The sequence below is a fragment of the Crocodylus porosus genome, unplaced genomic scaffold (genome assembly GCF_001723895.1).
Source record: "Crocodylus porosus isolate Cpor-Errol unplaced genomic scaffold, CroPor_comp1, whole genome shotgun sequence".
Lineage (NCBI taxonomy): Eukaryota > Metazoa > Chordata > Crocodylia > Crocodylidae > Crocodylus > Crocodylus porosus.
The window spans coordinates 5,898,521-5,912,948 of record NW_017728928.1 but is presented as its reverse complement, the minus strand read 5'-3'; the positions used below and the strand labels follow the sequence as shown (position 1 = coordinate 5,912,948).

Sequence of the window (14,428 nt, the reverse complement as noted above, 5' to 3'; positions counted from 1 at the left end):
GAGCAACAGCAACCCAAGACTCTGCTATGAAGCACCTAGACATTATAGGACCAGACTCAAATTCCAGAAGGGTCATCTAACCATTTCATCTTACTGGCCAGCTGTTATAGCTTTTTAAGACCTTTTTAGAAAGACTGTTTCTCCTTAGATCTGGAAGGATGCTGAAAACACACTTAGCTACAGGGATTACCCCAGCACCCTGAGTCAAAGTTTTCTTTCCCTGCCCTTTCTTGCTCCTCTCATATTTCACACCCAGCAGTTGAGTTGCTGCTCTCTGGCAAGACTGTGCCATATAACTCTAGCACCTCCACGAGACAGCTACAGAATCAAGGCAGAGTAATGTGCAGACAATTACACTGGAACAATCAAACCAAATAATACATCTGACCAAGAGTTACTTAACTTTTCCTCTTCACATCCCTCCTTTGCTACAGCACCAACAAAAAGCTTGACACTCGGGCAATAATCTTGCCACTTCAACAGTTTACCATGCAGGTTAATATCATCTCAGTTTTCCTGATAGTCTATAGCAGTCTATGGTCTCCTGTCTTGTGCTTAGGCTGCAGGCTCTTTGGGGCAGGAACCATCTTTGTGTTCAATGTTTCTCTACAATATCTTGCCCAACGAACTCTAATTCCACGATTACAGCATCCTTGTGTTATAGCAATACAAGTAAGTTTGTAAGGTTATGAATACTTCAGTGAATGTTTAGGCCAAAGAAATGAGAGAGCTAATTTTCTAGCTTGAAATTTAATAGCTGAAGTGTCCAGATAAATCCTACTATGGGTTGTCTCCCCAGTACATAGCACAGGAGCAGAATTTATGGCTGTCATTTCTCCTCCACAGCATTGTTGTCTTGCACATTATGTCAAGGTGATGACCCATTGTGTCATTCTCTCAGTCCTCTTTTCTACTGCACTGCTCCACATCCCTCCCTCTGGAATCACAGCCAATATTATTGTATGCCAAGTGCTTCCCATGTTTTTTATAAGATCCATTCATCCCACTCCTCACAAAAGCCACTGCATCCTCTTGCACTTCCATTCTTCAGTTTTGTCTTCCCTACTGAATACTCAAACTAGAAATAATTCCTTTTTAGTATAGTACACTATCAATCACTGACCTCAGCTGTACTTTCATTTGTGCTTCTACTCCTACATCACCCCCTACATCTCTCTGATCCAATATAAACTTGCTCCACCTAAAGTGCCCAATGCCAACCTGTAGCTTTCTAGAATAAAAATGGTTTGTACTAGGCCATGCTCTATTCAAGGAGATCAGACTGCTTTAGAGGCATCCATTAATTTTATCACTGAAGAGAGGGAAGAGGCACACATTTGCCTGACATGGTCAATAAGAGCTAGGTGAAACCCAAATTCCCCAACTTCTAGTCTTCTGTTCACTATACCCCAGCAAGATAATCTACCTCCCCTAGGTCTCATGCACCTCATCACTTCCTCACCCAACTCCTCCCTCACACTAGGTTTTCATCTCATTATTTAATTACCTGCAACATATGGTGGCCCCATAACTGGATGAAACTTGGTACATCTGAAATGCTGTGTGCTTGATTTACAAGGCAAGCACTCGAGACTGGCTTTTTCTATGCCTGTTCATCACTGAGCTCAACTGGTATTGAGCCTCATATCCCCAGGCTGGTGGCTTTATGAACTGCATTAGAAACTTCTTTCTTTCCCCAGATTTCACCTATTAAGTTAGGTCAATGTTTAGACAGAAGAAAATCTGAGAAGTTGCCGACTAACAGGATGTTTTAGTATGTCCCATTTACATACCTAGAAAAATGTTTATAAACAACAGTTATCCTTAATGTGACAGAAATATATTGCTACACGTTCCTCCCAATGCCAGTTCTCTTAACTTCCTACTTCCATTTCTTCTACTTGGCCTTTTGATAAGGCTTCAAGCCAACTCAATAGCTTGTAAAGTCTGTCATTCATAATGGTCTAATAGCCCAAATCACCCTGGAATTGTCCAAATACCTGGTTTTAGACAACTAAGCACTTGTGCACATGAGCACACATGCTGAAATGCTATATGGATTTCACTGTCCAAGCCAATAGATGCACCAGAACAAAATAAATACATACTTTTACTACCCCTTGCTTTTTTTAATTTTTTGCTCTTGAAGCAATTATCCTATGTGATTTTTTAAACTTTTGCTCTTGTAGAGCTAGCAGGGTTTGTTTAAAACAGCGATTCCCAGGCAGGCTGCCCCACAATCCTTTCAAGGATATCTCGGGGTACAACGCAACAAGATGCATGTGATACACAAGATCTTGTGTGATGCACAGCATAAACCCCAAGATTTCAAACAGCAATCCACAGCGTAAAAATATTTGAACTTGCCGTGGGCTGAGTTCTTCAAAACAGAAAAGTTACCCTATTGGTTTTCTGTAAGCAAAAAAACAAGTGAAAACTAAGAGTTGGCATTTTTCCAAGAAGCGTCTTAAACCTAAGGAGGGATGTCTTGACCCTAAAACCATTGAGAACCACTGGTTTAAGAGACATTCTTTGCATGTAACCAAGAGGAAGGTCCTTTGTAACTAAAGTATCATTGAAATAATTCATCAAAATACATTCACGGAAGTTTAGGGTTGAAAGGGACCTCAGGAGATCATTGGGTCCAGCCCCCCTGCTCTGGACAGGAAAGACTGCTGGGGTCAAACAACCCCAGCAAGGTGCGAGTCCAGTCTCCTTTTGAAGATATATTGATATAATACAACCTACTGATATAATTCAGACAGAAATAATTAATGGGGACAAGTAGGGATGGGGCTTGATATGGGGCCAGAAAGGAAGACAGAAAGAAAGGCTCTGAATTTTACAACCAGCACCACCTCTGCAAGGGGTGCCAACCACATAAAAACCACCTGGTGCCATCAGGAAACAGACTAAAAACTGCAACAGGCGACGTCACGGCACACGAGCCTTACACACCTGCAAAAGCCAATCCCTCCCTCGCACCGGAGCTTATTTTCCCTTTGCTGCAGTGTTTTATACTCGTCTAGAGCCTATTGGTACAAACTTTCCTTTCTACCCGGGAGAACTCATACGCTGTTTTCTCCCATGCCCAACGAAGGGCATTTGCACCCAAAAGCTTGCAATGAAAAGATGTTCTTTCGCAAAAAAATCCTGCCAGGCAGATTTCAGATACCGCCACCGCCCAGAGCCCCGATACTCATCCAGGCACATCCGTTCCCACATGCATGCACGTGCGCTTACCTGCGATACGACCACAATTCGAGTTACCGGGGGGAGGGTGTCAGACCCCCCATAACAGACGAAAGCCCCACTGTCAGATTTTAAAATCATAACCGGATGGGGGTGTCTCCGATTTGACGGGCAGCCCGGTTGCGTTTTGTTTTTTTTTTGGCAGAGTCACATCCCGCGACATCCCAAGCAGCAACATGCGGGGAAGGGAGTCTCGCCACCTGACACCAACAGGGACATGTGGACAGACGCGGGGTTTGGGGAGGGGGGAAGAAATGTCAGTAAGCGACAGGCCTTCAGGTGCACGGCTGGGGTCGGGAGGCAGACACCAAAGTTCAGGCCAACACGGGTGCGAGCGGCAGGGGCTGAGGGAGCGGGCCCAGGCCGCGCGGGCGGGGGGGAAGGGGCTGCGAGAGGACCCCGCGCCCGCCGCAGCACCGCCGGCTCCGAGGGAGGCCCCGCGCCCGCCCTAGGCCCAGCCGGGCCGCGCTCACCTCACCTCAGCTCCGCTCCGCTCCGCTCATGGCACTGCCCCGCCGGGCCCCGGGGAGGAGGCTGCTCCCGCCTCAGCCTCAGCCGGCCCGGCGCGGCCAGCCCCGCGCGGCGGGGGAAGGGGGTGGGGCGAGCAGTCTTAAAGGGGCAGGGTCCCCACAGGGCGGGGCGGGGTAGGGGCCTGCCACGTGTGGGCTCGGCCTGAGGGGGTCACCTCTCTGGCTCCTCTCAGCCTGGGAGTGCACCGAACAGCCTCCTGTCCACTCCCTGCCAACGGTTTCCTCTCCCCTCCAGCTCTGGGGGAGCCTCAGGGGGACGTGGCATCTTTTGTGAACCCCGCCGAGCCGTTGGGGTGGAAACGTTCTTGGCAAGGTGGGCCTGGTCTGAGAGTAGCGATGGGCGGGAGCGCCAGTGCCCCCCACACGAGCGCCAGCCGGGGAGTCGGGTGTCAGGCAGGCTGCGGCGGCTGTATCCAGTCCGTGATTTTTTGTTTGCATCCAGTCGGTCGTTGAAGTGAAGTTCGTCGGCTCATCTGTGAAAGGTGTTTTGTAAGCTCCCTTCGAGGACTAGGCTGGAGAGCGTGGAGAGGGAGCAATCGTCCCACAAGAAGCGGGCACCCGCAGAGAGTTGGGTCTTGTCTTTGATGGATTTCCGGTGCGCGCTCATTCTGGTGCAAGGTCATTGTTTGGTTTCTCCCACATATTTTCCCTCAGGGCGTTTGTTGCAGGCAGCCCCCGCTTAACACTGTTTCCCTTAGCGCTATTTCACTATGACGCTCGTTTGAAATTGGTCACCATCTTGGGTCATTGAAAACAATAGCAGTCACCATCTTGGGTCGTCAAATACTTTCGGCTTCATTTAACACTCGTTTCACTTAATGTTCGTTTTTTCAGGAACCGGTTAAGAGCACTAAGCGGGGGTTGCCTGTATAACACTTCTGGAGGTGCTGGTGTAAGTCCAGGAAGAGCTATGGTTTTGTTGTAGGGTGTAGTTATAGTGGGGAGTGGGGGTGGAGATGTGTTGGCAGGTTTTGCATTTCTTGTCCTGGCATGGTCTGGATCCATTTATCGATGTGGTTTGGGTCATAGGAAGTTTGCTTCCGGTGATGAGGTTAGCAAGGTTCGGTGCTCGTTTGAAGGCTAGAATGGGTGGCTCTGGAAAGATCTCTTTGGGTCTTCTTCTAGCATGGGTTGCAGCTGTTTGAGGATTTTCCATGTAGGTTCCAGGGAAAGGTGATATGTCATAACTAATAGTGTCCGATTTGTGGGGATTTTCTTTTTATACTGCAGTAAATCTTCACATGGTATCCGGGTGGCTCTTTGAAAGGTGGGATCTTTGAAAGAGCCAGGGGTAGCTACCAAGGAGGAGTATACCTCCCTGGCTCACACTTGCAGGGAATCAGTTAGGAAGGCCAAAGCAAGTTTAGGGCTTAGGCTGGTGGCAACAATTAAGGACAACAAAAAGTCCTTCTTCAGGTATACAGGGAAAAAATGAAGACACAGGACAACATGGGGCCCATACGGGACAAACTTAGGCAACTGGTGCCAGAGATGGGGGACAGACCTGAGCTCTTCAGTGAGTTCTTTGCATCTGTATTCCTAGACACAGACGAAGACAAATCTCCCAATTGGATCATAGATAGATACAGGAGGGACACCAGCCCACCAACTGTTAGCACAAACTTAGTGAAGGGGCACTTGGAGGTGCTGGATGTGTTCAAATCAGTGGGCCCAGATGAACTTCATCCATGGGTGCAGAAGGAATTGGATGGTGTCATAGCAGAGCCGCTGGCACAGCTGTTTGAGCACTCATGGTGCTCCGGTCAGGACCCAGAGGACTGGAAAAGGGCCAGTGTGGTCCCTGTTTTCAAGAAGGGGAGGAGGGAGGAACTGGGAAACTATAGGCCAGTTAGTCTCATCTCTATCCCTGGGAAAACTCTGGAAAAAATCATTAAGGATCACGTAGTTCCTGCCTGACTAACCTTGTTTCTTTTTATGACCAGGTCCCAAAATGCTTAGACGCAGGACTCAAGGTACATGTCATCTACCTAGACTTTAAGAAGGCCTTCGACACAGTATCTCATTCTCTTCTCATAAATAAACTGACAGGCTGTGATGCAGATGATTACACAGTCTGGCAAATTGGCTTAGGGGTTGCACCCAGAGAGTGATGGTGGACGGGCCAGTATCGACCTGGAAAGATGTAGGCAGTGGAGTCCTGCAAGGCTCGGTCCTTGGACTGGTGCTATTCAATGTCTTCATCAGTGACTTGGAAGAGGGTGTGGAGAGCACCCTGTCCAAGTTCTCAGATGATACCAAATTACAGGGCAAAGTTAACACACCAGAGGGTAGGGAATGGATCCAGGTGGATCTAGACAGGCTGGAAAAATGGGCAGAACAAAATAGGATGCAGTTCAGCAAAGACAAATGCAAAGTGCTGCACCTGGGCAAAAAGAACTACCAACACACTTACAGGCTGGGGGACGACCTTCTCAGCAGCACAGCAGCAAAAAGGGATCTTAGAATCGTAGCTCACTCCAAGATGAGCATGAGTCATCAGTGTGACGAAGTGATCAACAAGGCTAACCGCACTTTATCATGCATTAACAGATGCATGACAAACGGGTCCAGGAACGTGATGCTTCCCCTCTATGCAGTACTGGCCAGGCTGCAGTTGGAGTACTGCATCCAGTTTTGGGCACCGCACTTCAAGAGGGATGTGGAGAATCTTGAGAGGATTCAGAGGAGGCCACTCATATGGTCAGAGGCCTGTAGGCAAGGCCCTACGAGGAGAGACTGAGGGACCTAGATCTCTTCAGCCTTCACAAGAGAAGGCTGAGAGGTGATCTTGTGGCTGCCCATAAATTCATCAGGGAAGGGCAGCGGGGAATAGGAGATGCTCTATTTTCTAGGGCACCCCTTGGCGTAACTAGGAACAATGGCCACAAACTGATGAAGAGCAGATTTAGGTTGGACATTAGAAAGAACTTCTTCACAGAAAGGGTTGCCAGAATCTGGAATAGGCTTCCGAGGCAGGTGGTGCTCTCCCCTACCTTGGGGATCTTCAAAAGGAGACTGGACAAGAACCTAGCTGGGGTCGTCTGACCCCAGTGCTCTTTCCTACCCAGGGCAGGGGGTCAGACTCGATGACCCTAACGTCTATGAATCCGTCTCTCTGGAGAAGTGTCCTTGGTGAGAGCAGAGGCAGCTGAGCCATCAATGATCAACCCAGAGGTTGGAAGGGATTCACCCAAACCACTGGCGAAGAGCACGTGGGCTTGAGGAACAGAAGGATTAGCTCATGAGCAACTCATTAACCAGAAAGAAAGAGGTTAACTTCATAGCACTTCTTTCATATACCACCAGATATTAACTGCCAAGTCTAGGAGCCACTGTCTGGGATTATTGCTTAATGTCCAGACATCATCTACTCCGTTTGGATATTTGTGAAGTTTGCAGCTTTCCATTAAGCGCTGTGCTGGTTGTTGGACACCACAGTCACGCAGGGGCTGTCCAAGACGTGACGTGTCCTGATACCTCCATATCCAGATCTCTGTTCAGCTTGAACCATGCTCCTCCATCAAGCTCGTGCCCGATGGGGGACTCATTTGCTGTTGGTATACAACATGGCGGGAATGGGTCTGACCTTTCCCAGCAGTTGACCCGCTCCGTTGCTGCCCATAGGTTTGGTTCCGCATCCCCAGTCTCTTCCAAAAGCTTATGGGCTTCATGTACAAAAGGTTTATGGCTTTTAGGCCTCCACCTGTTTGGGTCTTCAGTTGACAGTTGATGGAGCAGGTGCTTTTTGTCATCTCTTGCCTCTCTTGCCAGTAATGATGTTAGGGTCTGTCTTTTTATATCACTTGGTCTAATGCCCAAGAGTACAGGAAGTATACCTGTGTGTGTGTGTGTAAGATACGCAGCCTGTACAAGTCTCAGTGCACTGTTAAGTGAGTCAAGCTTTTTTAGTACAGTCTCTAGTCTATAAAGGATTATGCACTCTGTGAGCTTGTATGTAACAGAGTAATGAGATGGGCTGGTAGCTCTTTGGATCCTCTGGTGGTTTATTGGGTTGTGGGATAGCTATGTCTGTTTTTTCTCCGGAATTTGTGAAGTCCGTTACTTTCTAGACATTTATACATTACTGCAATTTTCATAAGACTGTTTTCTAAGGAATAGTTCCACCAGTGCCAACCCTGTTGCAGTTTTATCAGGCATTCCCAGATGGAGCTCGTACAGATAGTCTCACTAATGTGGTTTAACCCACTCCACCAGCAGCTGGACCTTGGAGAATGCTTGTTTTCAGATATAGGGCAATTATTTTTAGTAGACAGCAGTCGATCCTGGTGTACACGTCTAGTCAGAGGCCTGAAGAATCCATTTGTGGCTGACAAGCCCAATTTGAGAGCGACACAGTTGTTACAAGTTTCACAGATCCATATGTTGTCTGAGTTGGAGTCCAAGTTCACAGCATGCTGCTTTCTCCTTTTGCGTTTTCCATCTGTCCTCTGGATCAAAGCCACTTCATGTTGAGCTGCACCCAGTGCCAGATGTTCCCTCCAGATTCTGCGTGCTCCTCCCAACTTTCTATATTGATGTTGATCAACTTCATTTAATTTTTCTGCACACTGTGGAATTCTTTTTAAAGGCGATGTAAACCAGTATCTTCAGTAAATGTTTACTTTACCTTACTTTCTGACTGAATCATTCACTGGAAATGGGTATTGTCCCCAGGAAATACTCAGACATGCAAACAGAGCCGTTACATGATGTCAAAACATTATACACATACAAAACAATGCACCACTGATCAGTCAAATAGGTAATTACTCCAGGCAACATCATGTCACAGGTCAATAAATACTATTGTGGATGGTTCCCAGGAAAAGAGAAGTTAGCTTAATTCCTCCCTATTAAAGGATGCTTTTTGGGACAGGAAGTGCTCAGTAACTTACCATTTTTACACCTGGACAAGGTGTTACTGCTATTGGAACTAGTCAGTATACATAGCCAAATATCCATACTATGAATCCAGATTCACACTAGCTCACTTCCACTTATTCCTCTGAAGTTACCCTGGAGATGTGTTTGTCCCAGTGAGCTCTAATTCAATTATAATTGAATTACAATGACACTTAGGAAGTGCCCCTGAATTCCTTTGTCACCAACTGGTATTTAAATTTATGGCACTTTATTAGGCAGTATATCACTATGGCATTTTAATTTATTAACTAACGTGAAAAGTGATATGGAAGCATAAGACAGTAATTCCAAATAGGCTAGTGTGATGTACTAATAAAGTATTTTAAAATATATTTGACCATCTGCAAATATTTCAAAATAGTATTATTACAATTTATTATTGTCATCCCATTCTTTATTATATAATTATAATTAAAAGATATAACATGCACACATTACAAATTATTATTTATTATAAAACAGCTTTATTCAATCAGACCCTATTAGGCAAGGCATCGCATTGTCTTTTAACAAGGAGATGACCTATTTTCACTGCCTATTTCAAAGCAAATGCAGATTGCATTCAAGTTGTTTTTTTCCCAAATGTTAGCTCTTTTAAAAGGGATACATTCACAGCCATGGAGTCTGCAGTCTGTCTATATTCCTGACCTGGCCCTTCTCCTGGTAGAATCTAAGGACCTATAATGTATTCATCTATGTCAGTGTTTCTCAACCTGTGAGTTGCAAAAGTGAGTCACAAGAATATATGTAAGGGTTGTGAACACGCTTAAAAAATGGATCAACAAACTTTAAGCATGGATTCTGTGTTAAAGGGAAAAAATGGGAAACTCTGTTTTTTTTCCTTGCAGGCTGTCAGTTCCAGTCTGTCTGGGGCTGCTTAGGGCCCCCCCATTCCCCACACACTGGGCTGGGGCCTGGGGGAAGTGGGTTGGGAATGCGGGGCAGTGGGTCAGGACTGGCCATTGATGTTTACAAATGGGTGCTGGTACAAAAAAGATTGAGAACCACTGAACTATGTCACACCCCTGGGAGGTTTTAGTCTATTTTTCAGCAGAACAGAGAGACTAAATGACTTAGGATATCTACGGAAGAGCAGAAATGGAACCCAGATCTTCAGAGTCTCTGATCAGGTTCTTAACTGCAAGGCCACGTCTCTTTTCCTAGTCCTATACCAAACAATAGCAATACAAGCTTCTCCTATGCTGCCCTGTCAAAGCCTGTTCATAAAAATATCATCTCTCTGCATAAGAGGGTTTTACAGTCTTAAAGTCTATGAAAGTCACAATCCTACAAGGCGCTTAGCAGCTGCTCAAAGGGGATGAGTGTCCACAAACCACACTGAAGTCAACAGTAGTTGAATGTTCCACATCTAACAAAACCTGCCCTTGGTATATACTAAGCAATGGATTTAGATAATCAAACTAAAAACCAGGTCCTTCAAGGAGCTGAGCTCTTCCTGCGATGTGCTGAGTACTCTTAACTCCCCTGGAACCCTGCTTCCAATGTGAGCCAGATCTTGAGCTACACTTGATGGTCTACTTATCCCATTACCAGTTTGAGTCACCTAGTAGCATTCACATTTCAAATTAACCTGAAGCATGTGTTCCCATTACGGGTCTGACTCGCTCTCTGATGTACTCAGGTTGCGGCTGTGCAAGATGTTGCCCAGAGTTACTGCACTGGCAGAAGACGTAACTGGGTGTGAGAGTGGGGTACTCAGGATACCTAGACAGAATGAACATGATCTTTCACAATGCTGATGTTTATATAACTCTTCCTATTCCTCTCAGAAGAATAGGGCAAACGGAGGCTGCAAATATGCAAACAGAAGATTTGTATCCTCAATGTGACTCTTCATTTTAACATACAAATCATTTTATGAGACATCTGGTTTTAGGATCACATTCTCCACTGCCTTGCACACTATGTAGTCTATTAGAACATTATGACCTAAGTGCAGAATAGCTACACAGCATTCAAAGCAGTGCATATTGGAGCCCTGACTCTTATACCCCACCAATCTTACTCCACTGACTGCTCCTCTTGACTGGGAAAAAGAACTGCTTATTGAGTAAAGTTATTGTGTTATATAGTGTTGCTAGAACCTGAAATCCCATATTCAACTAACCACGACCTCTAGTTTCAATTACATCTAAAATAAATATTTTAATGCAAAAACATTATCCTAAATATATATAAAAAACCTACATGTAAATGTATATACAATAATTCAGGATGTATGTCATTGTTCAGCTCTCCTATCATGCAGGACAGCCCTCGTTTCAGCATCCTATTGTACCAGATGTTAGTGTTTCCAAAGTTTAAAGATAAGATCAATGTAGCAGGGCACTGAGGTGCTTGCTACTTGTGGAGTTATAAGTAAGGAATCCAGCTGCGGGTTGCCAGGGTAACCAGTGGGAGTCAGCTGACTGGAAGGGGCACCGCCTGGCTCCCATATAACCCCAGGCTGAGGCCAGGTAGGCAGTCTCCCGCTGGCAGCCAAGGGAGAAGGTGCTCTGCTAGATCCAACAGTATGGAGAAGCCTGACTGCATGAGCCACTCCTGATTGCTGTTATGGGGTGGAAAATTCCCTGGTAGGAACTGAATGTGGTTTTAGCCAGACGGCTTAGATTTTATGTTATAGCTCAGGGGCTTTTGTGTTTTTTTGTGTTCACTATTTAGACTGGAGGACTGGGTGCAGCTGTTAGGGGTTGGAGGAGGCCTCATAGGGGCTCCATAGTAGTGTGGGGACCTCAGTGCCAGAGAGGGTGCAGCATTTGGGGGTGCACTGACCCCAGTCCCGAAAAGGGGAGTGAAGAATCAGAGGCCAGGCGGCCGCCTGAGCCCGGCAGGAGGTTCGAGACCCCGAGGGGGAGATTTGGGGCCAAGTACAGCTACGGTCACCTGAGCCCCAGAGAGGGGGGCAGCGTGAGAAGCCCCAGAGAGGGGGGGCAGTGATTGAGTGCCAGAGGGCCACAGATGTGAGAGAGAAGCCAGAATGCCAGTGGGATGCAGGTTGCAAGAGTGGAACAGACCCAAACAACGTCAGGTACATCCGCGAGGCCTGGGCTGCGGTGTAACAGGAGGAAAGGAGCCGTAGATAGCACCTCAGGTATTGGGGCAGAAAATGGGCAGCCTTCCGCTTAATTAACATCCTCTAATTAAGCAAGTAACAACAAGGCATGGCAGGCGAAGGCAGGCGGTTGGCCTATAACGGGAGTTGTGGGGTCACTAGTGGATGGACCCCGAAGAGGCACACCTGTCACAATCAAATTTTTATTTTCCGGCTGGAAAACATGTACCGCTAGAAACAAATTCTATGGCCTGAAAGTGTAGCTGATGAATTGCTCTCCTCTGTGTAGTTACAAGTGACATAACAGAAGTACTGAAGAAGTAGCTTTACTTTCACAAAATAATAAAAGATTACATTAAGGTCCCAATTCAGGGAAGCACTTAAACATATGTTTAACACCAAGCATATGTTTAGGTCTGGTTGACTTAAGCATATCAGCTCTTTGCTGAAAAAAACGTTATTTGTGTGGTTAAAGATGCACACCCACTTACATACTTTGCTACACCCATATCTACTTGATCAAATAACCCTTCTTTTTCCCTCCAATGCAAAACTTATTTTCCATCTCATCTGGGCAAAGTACCAAAGAAATGGGCCACACAGCCAGGACTTTCAGATTCGTAATTACATGTTTTAATGTGTCCAAGAATGGAATGCCATTTACATATTTAAAGTGAGAATCAAAGCCCCAGTCATTGGCTTGGAGGTGATATATTTGTGTTAGAGCATGACTGATAGGCAAATGTGTCAAGGCTCTTTTCAACAGTCACTACTGTTGTTTTCCCAACCTGAACATCCCACTCTGAAACCAATGCAACCTCTCCACAAGTAGAAGAGGTTGACCCTTGAAGACTGGTTTTCCCCCTCTGGTGGAGGAGAAATCAGTGAGATCGAGTCTGAGTATGTTCTAAGCATTACTTGTTTTAGTTACAGCCATGCACCAGCAGGCAGGCAACCCCTTTGTCTGGGAAAGTTGTTTAGCACCAGTTCCCAGGAGCTGCTCTCCCTCTAGGCTAAGCGAAGAAGTTACACATAAACTGGTGTAAGGGATCGGAAACCAGTTAAAATCTATAACACAACAGAAGTTCAGTGCACATAAACCACTTTCAAAATGGGCATAACTAGTGTAAGATCAACCTGGATCAGATTTAACTGATTTAGGTGAAACCAATTTATTGATCTTCTGTCCCAGACCCCCTCCAGATTCAAGTTAACTCACAGCCCCCAAGCCTCCCAGGATGCTTTGCACCTCCCTTGCAAACCCCGTCTCTCAGAGTGGATGGCCCAAGCTGTCTGCTCCAGCTGAGCGGGAAGGTGTGTTTTAGCACCCCCCAGCTTCTGGTCTGGATCACTCCAGGCATGTGTCTGCATTTCCAGAAACAAAAGTGAATGTCTGTTCACTCGCTTATCAATTCAGTCTATGAAGCTTAGACTAACCCACAAAGATTGAATTGATTCAGCCTCAGGCTTTCTGATTGTCTGTACTTAGCCCTACTAGAGTTTAATCAAATTAGAGACGGTGCAGAGAACAAAGTCTGCTGTTTGCCCAACCTCGTCTCTAAGACTCATCACCTCTGTATAGAATTTAGCAGAGCAAACAGTAACAACATCATCCCAAGACACTGCACATGATCCCATTTGCTTGTGTATCATCCTGATCCCAGGAGGAAAATGTAATCATTGAGAATCAAAACTATTGATCTTAAGCATGCCACCCAGTCACCACTAGAAAAGGACAGAGCACTATGCTGGAAGGTCTGGGTTACATATTCCCACTGGCTGAGGAAGCTCAGCTCGCATTCCAGTGGTCCGCTCTTTCCTCATTCCCATGTTTTATACAGGAGAGGCTCAGGCTCATGCTTTTAGATTTAGAGGTTCCCAGCTCACTCCTCACTGCCAATAACCTATGCAGGGATTTTGCATTACACTCACAGGCTGAGCACATCAAAAATTACGGTGTGCCCTAGCATTGTCTCTGGATGGATCTGGGTGAAATGTTCATTTATGAGACATTGTTATATTTTCCTGGCTGTGGAGTGAGAACACAGATCAAGAAGCACTATGGCTGCAGTGATCACTGTCTAAAATACTTATTTCAAGCACCACAAGCTTGTTCCCTCTGCTCCCCAACAGTTCTGCCTGTTATGATCACAGTTCTGCAGCACTGGGCTAGTGCCTGAGAAAGAGAGAAACCCCCTACAGATAAGAAACAAAATGTATCTGAGAGATCTCATCCCAGTGTTCGACACTGCACGGCTCACAAAAGCAGTTTTTGCCCTTTCCTGCTGCCAGAACACTCCCAACATGCCCTGTGGGAAGGGGGCTCTTCAGGGGGAGGTGCACAACTTACAGAGCCAGTTCTGCAGCCGGCGGTGACAGCACTTTGCAAGAGCACTCTGCAGCTGTAGGAGCAAGGACTGTGCAGGCCCAGACTGGGCATAGGCTGTGTGTTATCTTCCTGCAAAATGCAAATAGATGACACTGGGATGTTGACACACAGACAGTTATAAGCATGTTGAATGAAGCCACCATCTTTGCAGGGAGGTCTTAGAGTCCACTTGCAAATCAATTTGGCTGCTTAGTCATCTGGGTGTCCAACTTGAAGGCACGAGGGCTCCGATTTTCAGAGATGCCTGGCATTTGGACTTCT

General features: G+C 46.2%; 1 protein-coding gene across 2 annotated transcripts in view; it reads right to left on the bottom strand.

Annotated features, from left to right (window-relative positions):
- TEX2 (testis expressed 2) overlaps positions 1 to 14,428 on the bottom strand; it is a 117,413-nt gene extending 102,985 nt beyond the window's left edge. Inside the window, exon 1 of one of the 2 annotated variants that reach the window (XM_019542389.1) lies at positions 14,129 to 14,428. The gene's annotated coding sequence lies outside the window, so the exon portion shown is untranslated. Of the gene's footprint in view, positions 1 to 3,730; positions 3,799 to 14,128 lie in introns of those variants that run through there. The other variant, XM_019542387.1, reaches the window with a different exon arrangement.